The sequence below is a fragment of the Equus caballus genome, chromosome 8 (assembly GCF_041296265.1).
Source record: "Equus caballus isolate H_3958 breed thoroughbred chromosome 8, TB-T2T, whole genome shotgun sequence".
Taxonomy (NCBI): domain Eukaryota; kingdom Metazoa; phylum Chordata; class Mammalia; order Perissodactyla; family Equidae; genus Equus; species Equus caballus.
Window position 1 is genome coordinate 18,502,306 of NC_091691.1, and position 9,998 is coordinate 18,512,303.

General features: G+C 46.5%; 1 long non-coding RNA gene across 2 annotated transcripts; it reads left to right on the plus strand.

The window, feature by feature from the left end:
* The first annotated feature begins 7,085 nt into the window (after positions 1–7,085).
* LOC138925338 (uncharacterized) lies at positions 7,086–9,259 on the plus strand. Of its 2 annotated transcripts, XR_011441348.1 has the most exons (3): positions 7,489–7,700; positions 8,288–8,446; positions 9,111–9,259. It is a non-coding gene; the product is annotated as an uncharacterized lncRNA (long non-coding RNA). The 2 variants fall into 2 exon arrangements; XR_011441347.1 differs by having other exon boundaries at positions 7,086–8,446.
* The last annotated feature ends 739 nt before the right edge of the window (positions 9,260–9,998 follow it).

A 9,998-nucleotide genomic window follows, 5' to 3' on the forward strand; every position in this document is an offset into this window, starting at 1 on the left:
CGGGTCAGAGAAGGAGCAAGAGTCAGGGAATTCCTCAGCACCCGGCTCCACACTACCTTACGGAAATCCATTAGTTAATGAAAATAATAGCTAACGGTTATTAAATGCCAGTCTTCACAAGAATACTTTGACGTGTTGTCATTGCTCTCTCCAGTTTAAAACTTGGGAAACAGAGGCACAAGGAGATCAGACAGCTTGTGCAAGGTCAACATAGCTAGTAAATAAATGTTAGAGGTGGAGTTTGAACCCAGACCGTCACGCTCTAGAATCTGCATTCTTTTTTTTTTTTTTTTTTTTTGAGGAAGATTAGCGCTAAGCTAACATCTGCTGCCAATCCTCCTCCTTTTGCTGAGGAAGACCGGCCCTGAGCTAACATCCGTGCCCATCTTCCTCTACTTTATATGTGGGATGCCTTCCACAGCATGGCTTGACCATCGGTATCATATCCGCACCCGGGATCCAAACCGGCGAACCCCAGGCTGCCGAAGTGGAACGTGTACACTTAACCGCTGCGCCACTGGGCTGGCCCCTAGAATCTACATTCTTAACCACCACCCAGGGCTGCTGCTAAGAGACCCAGACTGTCGCAGTTCAAATCCTGGCTCATCCACTTTCTAGCTGTGCAACTTTGGATAAGTTACCCAGCCTCTCTGTACCATTTGTTCACCATAAAATGGGCTGTGATTGTTTCAACTTCATTGCGTTGTGTTAGGGTTAATATACGTAACACACGTAGAACAAGATAGACGATGAGAGAGTAGTCCTGTGCACGAGTAGGTCCCAACTCTGGTTCCTTCCAACCCTCCCGGCCCTTTTCTCTTATTGAAGCTCAAACTGTCCCATCTTGATGTCATTGGCCATTTGATACTTGCACTGGGTTTCTCAGGCCTCCACAGACCACCTGCCATCACAGGCAACACTCATTTTAAAAGCCAGTTCCTAGCCTCTCCTTCCACCTGCCCATTAGCACTCGTGGGGCATAAGGTCTGACACCCGAATTTTTTTTTTTTCTCTTAGATGTAAGTAGGTTTTCCTTTTTTTTTTTATTAAGGTTATGAAAGTTAACATCCTTGTGAAATTACAGTTATACATCACTATTAGTCATGTTGTAGGTACACCGCTTCACCCCTAATGCCCTCCTCCCACCCCCCTTTCCCCTGGCAACCACCGATCAGTTCTCTTTGTCCGTATGTTAACTACCACCTATGAGTGGAGTCATACAGAGTTCGTCTTTCTCTGTCTGGCTTATTTCACTCAACATAATACCCTTAAGGTCTATCCATGTTGTTGTGAATGGGACGACTTTGTCCTTTTTTATGGCTGAGTAGTATTCCATTGTATATGTATACCACATCTTCTTTATCCAATCATCAGTTGCTGGGCACTTAGGTCGCTTCCATGACTTGGCTATTGTGAATAATGCTGCGATGAACAGAGGGGTGCATGGAACTTTTGGAATTGCTGATTTCAGGTTCTTAGGATAGATACCCAGTAGTGGGATGGCTGGGTCATAAGGTATTTCTATTCTTAACTTTTTGAGGAATCTCCATACTGTTTTCCATAGTGGCTGCACCAGTTTGCATTCCCACCAACAGTGTATGAGGGTTCCCTTTTCTCCACAGCATCTCCAACATTTGTCACTCTTGGTTTTGGATATTTTTGCCATTCTAACAGGTATAAGGTGATATCTTAGTGTAGTTTTGATTTGCATTTCCCTGATGATTAGTGACACCCACATTTTTAACTGGCTCCCCCCACATGATTCACACACACACTGTAGTTTTGACAGGCCCAGCCTCAGAGGTGGCTGGGGACAATTTAACATTTATATGCCTCCCTACTGCAGTGGCTTCTGTTGCCTGGCAACCAGGTGAAAAATCCAAGTTTACACCAAAACAGAAGCTTCCCACCCACAATGGAAAGGAAAAGGGGGCGGGGAAAAAAGTGGAGGAGGGGGAAAAAGGATTTTTGAGTCACTGCAGATCAATATAGAATACACGCTTCACAGTCAGTTACATAGTAAAAATGTACCTATTTTTTTCATCATACTCTTCGCAGAATCACCAAGAGAGCAAAAACAGGGAGAGTATTTACAGTCAGTTGGCACAATCTAGAGCTTAACTCCCATCACTAAAAAGAAACCGCGTTAGCCGTGGCCCCGGAGGAAGATAAGATTAAGTTAATCAAATAGCAGAAGATTACAACTCAAGGAATTAGTAAAATGATTTTTAAAAAAACTCACTTAAGTCTTTTGTATTATTAGACTTGAGGTGGAGGGAATGGGGGTGGGTGGTCTCCTGGCTTCTCTGCATCTCGGTTTTCTCCGCTGGATCTCGGAGGTGAGGTGAGAAGTTGATATTGGAAACCTCGCCCTCTCAGCTCCTCCCTAATTTACTGTTTCCGAGAATTTTGAGATCTTCAAGGGTGGTGAGCTTCACTTTCCTCCCCTCCGCTGCCGTTTCTGGTCCCGTGGGGGTGTGGGGAAGGGGGTGGTAAGGAAACTCAGTGTGAGAAAGCCTCTGACACATCCTATAAACTCAAGGTGTAGTATCTGTGGCATTAATTAAACCTGATGCAGTGAGTAATTGAATCCGTTTTCTTTTGAAGGCTTTGAAAAGAGTCGCTCATGGAAATACAGTTATTAGCAGAAAAGCTGCCGGTGAAATCCGTGGGGAGAGAGACACCTGGTCCTTTTTCCTCCAAGCTAGTGGCATCGCCTTCCTTGAAAAGCACACACTGCTCTTCCAGAAATATCTCTTTCCTCCCATCATGCCTGTGCTCAAAGGCATTCGGTGCCACCAGGGACCAGAGGAGGACCAACCCCTCCAGCCACCATTCGGTGCCTGCGCTGGCCACAAGCAGCCGTCTCAGCTGCAGCTTCCTCCTCTGCTCCGCACAGAGCTTCCCGTCTGTGGATTTGCCCGAGTGGTTCTAAACGCACCTCTTATTTTCCTTCCTCCCCATCTTAGCTTCTGCCATTCCTCTACCCTCCAACTATACTTCCTGCCTGTACCGACTGCTTGGCGTATCGGAGGTATTGCTTTGCAATAGTTGTGTGTGTGTTTTATCTGCCACTATGTATTCGTTACCTATTGCCACAAGAATGCTGAGTAACAACCACAAAATCTCCCTGGCATGCGGCATTATTGCTGCGGAGGTCAGAGTCACGCGGCTATGAGCCAAGGAATGCAGGTGGCCCCTACAAGCTGGAAAAAGCCAAGAAGGGACGTTCATCTATAACTTCCACAAAGAACACAGCTCTGCTCATACCTTTATTTTAGCCTCATAAGACCTATTCGAGACTTCTGACATCCAGAGCAGTAAGATAATAAATTTGTGTTGTTTCAAGCCACTAAATTATGGTAATTTGTTACAGCAACAGTAGAAAACTAAAATCTGTATTAATTCTCTTTTGCTTTCTTATTGCTACTGCTGTAGGGAAGAACCCATTTTCTTATGTTTTCCAGCTTCGAGAAGCTGCCCACATTTCTTGGCTGGTGGCCCAGCATCACTCCAACCTCTGCTTCCTTCGTCACATCTCCTGTCTCTGACTCCGTCCTCCTGTCCCCCACTTATAAGGACCCTGGTGATGACATTGGGCCCACCCAGATTATCCAGGATAATCTCCCCATCTCAAGATTCCTAACTAAATTACATCCATAAATTACATCCCTTTTGCCATGTAAGGTGACTGTGATACTGTGACTTATAATTAGTATATATTTGCTCTTCCTCCTCGTTCCAGGCCGTGAGCTCCTAAAACCCTTGGAATTTCCTGTAATGACAGCAATAAAGGTGTCTTGTGGGGCCAGTCCTGTGGCCGAGTGGTTAAGTTTGCACGCTCTGCTTCGGCAGCCCGTGGTTTTGCCAGTTCGGGATCCTGGGTGTGGACATGGCACCTCTCATCAAGCCATGCTGAGGCGGCATCCCACATGCCACAACTAGAAGGACCCACAACTAAAAATACACAACTATGTACCGGGGGGGCTTTGGGGAGAAAAATAAAATCTTCAAAAAAAAAAAAGGTGTCTTGTTACTCTTTTTATTTTTCCTCCTTCTTCTCCCCAAAGCCCCCCAGCACACAGTTGTATATTCTAGTTTTGGGTCCTTCTGGTTGTGCTACGTGGGATGCCGCCTCAGCGTGGCCTGATGAGACGTGCCATGTCCGCACCCAGGATCCAAACCAGCGAAACCCCAGGCTGCCAAAGCAGAGTGGGTGAACTTAACCACTGGGCCACAGGCAGCCCTCAGCCTTATTACTCTTAGCAAACCCCTTTCAATCGCACCTGAGTTTATGTTAATGAGGTGACTTTCAAAAAACACCCGATGGGCATGGGTTGCCAGGGGAACCAACCATGTGATTAGAAGGTCGAAACTTTTAGTCCCACCCCCCCCCCCCAGACCTCCAGGAAGGGGAGAGGGGCTGGGGGTTGAATCAGTCGCCAAGGGTCAATGATTTAATCAATCACTCCTACGTAATGAAGCCTCCATAAAAACCTAAAGGTCGGGGTTCAGAGATGGGGGTTGGTCAGGGTTGGTGAACACGTGGAGATTCAGGGAGAGCGGCGCGCTCCAAGAGCATGGGAGCTCCGAGCCCTTCCCCCATACCTTGCCCTGTGCATCTCTTCCATCTGGCTGTTCCTGAATTATATCATTTTATAATAAAATGGTAATATGATGAGTAAAATGTTTCTCTGAGTTCTGGGAGCTGATCTAGCAAATTAATCAAACAGAAGGAGGGGGTTGTGGAAATCCCAATCCGTAGCCGTCTATCAGAAGCACAGGGACCACGTGGACTTGCAAAGGGCGGTCTTGTAGGACTGAACCCTTAACCTGTGGATCTGTCTCCAGGTCGATGGTAGATAGTGCGTCTCAGGTAGATCGTGTCAGAACTGAGTTGAATGGTAGGACACCCAGCTGGTGTTGGAGAATTGCTTGGTAGTGTGGGGAAAAAATACCCATCATAGAAACTATTCCCAGGTTCTAGAGATTAGACTGTGAACGTGTTTGGAGGCCATTTTCAGCCTAGGCTAGTCCGTCCTCGGCCCTCCGAGATTCATGTCCACCCACATGCAAAATACTTTCAACTCAATTGAGCTGCACTTAGAGGATTAATTCACTCACTCAATAGAAATATAATGAGGACCTGCTATATGTCAGGTCCTTTTGTAGGTATTGGAGATCAAATGGTAGAGCTCACATTCTACCAGAAGGAGAGAGAGAATAAGTGTTTAAAAAAAAAAAAAATAAAGCAATATGTTAGGGGCTGGCCCAGTGGCACAGTGATTAAGTTTGCATGTTCCTCTTTGGCATCCTGGGGTTCACTGGTTCAGATCCTGGGTGAGGACCTACACACCACTTGTCAAGCCATGCTGTGACAGACGTCCCACATGTAAAATAGAGGAAAATGGGCACAGATGTTAGCTCAGGGCCAATCTTCCTCAGCAAAAAAAAAAAAGAGGAGGATTGGCAGCAGATGTTAGCTCAGACGTAATCTTCCTCCAACAAAAAAAAAGGAGTATGTTAGATGGTGATGGGTAAGTAATTTTGGAGAAATACAAAGCAGGGCAGAGTGATGGAGAGTTTAAATAAGGTGATCAGAGAAGGCCTCCATCAGTGAGGTGACTCTGACGAGAGTTCTGGTAGGTGAGGGAGCAAGCCACACACATACAGCGATAGTAGGGGTTCGTAGGTCTGAAGAAGAGTCTCATAGGAGAGTGTGAGGTCCTCTCACGTACCCTAGCAGTACATTCAACAAATATTTGAGCAAAATTGGACGGAGGTTCTGCTGTGTCGGAGGTTACCATTATATAGTAAGAGACGTGTTTCCCCTGGAGCTGATGAAGCTCAACCTCAGGGCCTCTTACTTGCAAAGACCCCACCCAAGGCCCTTTCATTTCTCATTCTACATACATGCTCTCCTCTTATGAACTCATCCTTCTGTATTCCTTCTCGAAAATAAGGCCTCCAAGCAGTCTAAGCTTCAGGCCCCACAAAACCTGGATCCGCCCATGCTGGGGGGTGAATTCAACAATCACGCCAAGGTGAGCTTTGTGACAATCTGGGAGTGTGCACTGTGCGAAAGGAAGGGGCTTCTGTCAGGGCACAAGACAGAAGCAGCTCACCTCGTCCAGGTCAGCAGACGCGCGTTCCTGCAGGCAAGCGCTTGAGTTGAAAGCTAAAGGATGAGTTAGGAGCTAGGAGCCAGCACTCCGGGAAAATGAAACTGTATTAACAAAGGCTCGCCGGTGGGAGGGAGAGTCTGGGGAGATGGACCAGAAGGGAGAGGATGCGTATGTTTATTCTGAGAACAAGGAAAGCCATTGAAGAGGTCGAAGGGGGTTGAAATGGGCTCTCTCAAAGATTGTGGAGACGGATGTTGAAGTCCTCCAGCCAAAGATAACCAGAAAGAGACGTCTAGTCCACAAATACGGACTTATTAGCTTGCCTGATCAGGGAGAGGGCGCCCTGGAGGAACTCGGGGTGGGAGGAGGGGCAGGCAGGACGGGCTGGGAGGGGATTACCCCAGGATTTGGGCTTGTGCTGGGTGATTTTAAGCAGGAACTTGGGTAGTGGGGACCAGTTCTTCGTTGAATACAGGCAGCCATCCAGCAAGAGGGTTTTGTAGGGTACATTTAAAAACTGATCATGTTCCCTGTTGCCAAAGGGGAAGAGATCCACTCCCTCCTTCCTTTCTTAGAGCATTTCTTTGTGAAATTGTGTGTGTGTAAATCTTTCCTGTCTCTTTGACATGTATGTAAATCCGTTTTGTGAGTGCTATTTTTAAAATTATGGTAAAATACGCATCACGGAAAATTTACCGTTTAACTATTTTTAAGCATACAATTCAATGACATTAAGGCATTCACGATATTGTGTAATCGTCACCATTGTCTCTTTCCAGAACTTTTTCATCACCCTAAACAGAAACTCTGTACCCATTAAGCAATAACTCCCCATTCCATCCTCCCTCCCAGCCCCTGGTAACCGGTCACCTATGTTCTCTCTATAAATTTGCCTATTCTAGATGTTTCATGTAAGTGGGATTGTATTTGTCATTTCGTGTCTGGCTTATTTCACTTAGCATAATGTTCCCGAGGTTCGTCCATGTTGTAGCGTGTATCAGGGCTTCATTTTTTTTTATGGCTGAATAGCATTCCGTTGTACATGTATACTACATTTTGCAAATCTTTTTAAAGGCTAAATATGCCTCCTGCCACTATTACAACCCAGGAATGTTTTTCTTAGGGACCTAGGAACTATCTCTTTGAAATGTAAATATCAGGGAAGATAGTGTCCTTATCTCCCTGTGACCATGGGAGTTTAACCTGAGCATCTTGTTCTAAGGGGTAAGCACCTGCTTCTCACAAAGATGAGAAGTTTTATTATTCTTTGAGACAAGGGCAATTAGCTAGCACAATGGGTGCCCCAATTACAAGGTGAGCTAAGGATGAACTAGGAAAGAATGAATAACTAGGACAGGTGTGGTTGGGTCCTCTTACCTGAGGACAAGTTTCCATTAATCTCGAGAGCATGGATGTAATGCAGTGGCTGGGTGTATATACAAAGGGAGGGATTTCTCTGTCGTTGTAATCTCATCAGCAGATAACCTGTAACGTGCATCAAGTTCTGGTTTAACGCTTGTTCGATAAAACTGTTCTCCATCTTTTCTAGAGTCGTGGAGAGGATTTTGTGGAAGGGCAAGAGATTTTAACTTTTTCCTGATAGTATCTTGGTCATGTTTGATCAGAAGACAGGAAGAAAGAAGGAGGGCCAGGATATCATTGATAAGAAAGCAATAGTCGTTCATAAGAATGGCTTACATTCTGTGTCTGTGCAGTTGTGGGTTCTACCTTTTGCCCGACTGGGTGGAAACTTGGTTTATCAAGGTCTGAATGTCATCAGGGCTGACAGGGCTTCCCAGTTTCTTCCCTGTTTCCTGAAGAAACTAAGGCACTGAGAACTTAGCCTCTGCTGGGCATTTGAATGTGGAGGGTGCTTCCCAGGACAATTAAGATAAAATCTCAGCTCTTTTTCCAGGCCTGTGGGATCTGACAGCAGTAAGTACATGCAGTGGTTGAGAGCACGGGCTCTCGAGCTGCCACCTGCTTCCAATTTGGAGCTGCCTAGCTGAGCCCTTCTCCATTTCCTGGCCCACGAAACCAAGAGCACAACAGAGTTGTCCTAAGCTGCTGAGTTTTGGGTCTATTTGTTATGCTGCAAGAGTAACTGATATATCTGTAATGTTTCATTTAATAGGAAGAGCTTTGTTATCCCCATTTTATAGATGAGGAAACTGAGGCATGGAGAAGTTAACCTCTACGGGGCATTTGGACATGGATGGTGAGGGAGAGAGAGGTGCCAAGGATGGTGACAAGTTCTGGTTTTGCAGGAAAGGATGGATGGGCAGCCTTTCCCAAGGCAGCAACCATTGGGAGAGGACAAGGTAAGTGGAGGGGGGTTGGGGGAAGTGAGTTGCTCTCGGATAAGTTAATTTTCAGCACCCCAAAGGGAATGTCAGGTGAGCAGTTGGCTGAGCGAGTCTAGATCTCAGAGAGGCAGGCTGGGCCGAAGAGGGAAACGTGGACATTTAAACTGGGTCTGGATCGTCATTCCAGTTGTAGACAGGGGGGAGAAAGTGAAAGAAGGGGGCCTGTGGCTGAGCCCCAAGGTACCCTAACGTGTACCATCTGGGGGAGGCGGCAAAGGAGAGAAGGAGCGGCCCTGGAGGTAGGAGGAGAGCCAGGAGAGGGTGGGGCCACGGAGGCCAAGGGGAGCCAGCATTTTGAGAAGAAGCAGGTGGTAAACAGCGTCTGCAGGGGGAAGGCAAGAACAAGGCCTGGAATCTCCCACTGAATTGAGAAGCCTCAAGGGCCAGACTGTCTCCCAGATCCGCCAGACACCAGCAGCTCCTCTAAATTCTTCCGTGTTAATGACAGCAGGAGCAGTGCCCCCACCCCCACCCTGCACACACATTCGTATGTGAAGCCCTAACCCTCAGGACCTCAGAATGTGACTATATTTGGAGACAGGGTCTTTACAGAGGTCATTAAGTTAAAATGAGGTCATTAGAGTGGGCCCCCAATCCCATATGACTGGTGTCCTTATAGACACACACACCACGTGAGAACACAGGGAGAAGACGTCCGTCTGCAAGCCCAGGACAGAGGCCTCGGAAGAAACCAACCCTGCCAACACCTTGATCTTGGACTTCCAGCCTCCAGAACTACGAAAAAATAAATTTCTGTTGTTTAAGGCATGCAGTCTGTGGCATTTTGTTATGGCAGCCTGAGCTGACTAATGCATGCAGTCACACAGTTTTAAAAAAATTTATGGAGGTGAAATTCACAAAACATAAAATTAAACCACGTAAAGTGATTGAGAGGCATTTAGTACATTCACAGTGCTGGACCACTACCATCTCTACTTAGTTCCAAAACATTTCCATCAGTCCAAAATAAACTCTGTACCCATTAAGCAGTTTCTCCCCATTCCTCTAGAACACGGTTTTATTGAGCACTTTCTCTGTACCAGGTACAGTTCTTTGCACTTTATGCAAATGTACTCATTTAATTCTCACACCAGCCCAGGTAGCCAGCATTATTATTATCATCGCCATTTGACTGACGAGAAACTGGGCCTCAGGCTAAGTGACTTGCTTTAGCTAAATAACTGGTTAGACAATTGCAGTCAAAGATAATTATTGAGACTTTGCTATGCGTGGGGCCTGGATCGAGGGACAGGGCATCCAGGGTGAATCAAGCACAGTCCTGATTCTGAAGAATCTTCTGATCTAGCCGGAAAGACACAGGTTGGACAAATAGTTATAAATTAAGTAAATAGTTACAAGATTGCACAATGCTGGGGAAAGAGCCACAGCTGGTGCTGGGGCTGGGGTGAGAGAAGAGAGGGCATCTGGAGAGGTTAAGCGAAGGCACAGAGGCAGAGGAGGAGCAGCTGGAAGGAGGACGTGCTGGCACAAAGCACATGCCAGGCAG